Source organism: Martes martes (genome assembly GCF_963455335.1).
Source record: "Martes martes genome assembly, chromosome: 1".
Classification (NCBI taxonomy): Eukaryota; Metazoa; Chordata; class Mammalia; order Carnivora; family Mustelidae; genus Martes; species Martes martes.
This window is the reverse complement of record NC_137888.1, coordinates 106,563,900-106,564,132: the sequence shown is the minus strand read 5'-3', so window position 1 is coordinate 106,564,132 and position 233 is coordinate 106,563,900.

Sequence of the window (233 nt, the reverse complement as noted above, 5' to 3'; positions counted from 1 at the left end):
GAGATTTTGCTGTCCTCCACTACCCCCATTTGAGCGCCTTGGCTAAAATCCTCCAGGCCCCTCTGGCATTCCTGGATGACTCCAAGCTGTGGCTCAAAGTTCCCCCTTGCTTTCTACAACTCCCTTCTGCCACTGACTTTGTGTGTGTATCCTCACTGCTTTTATTAGGCTGCATTGTATTCTATTTCTGTGCCTGTACCTCTTCTGAGACTGAGCACTGCCAAGAGCGGTTG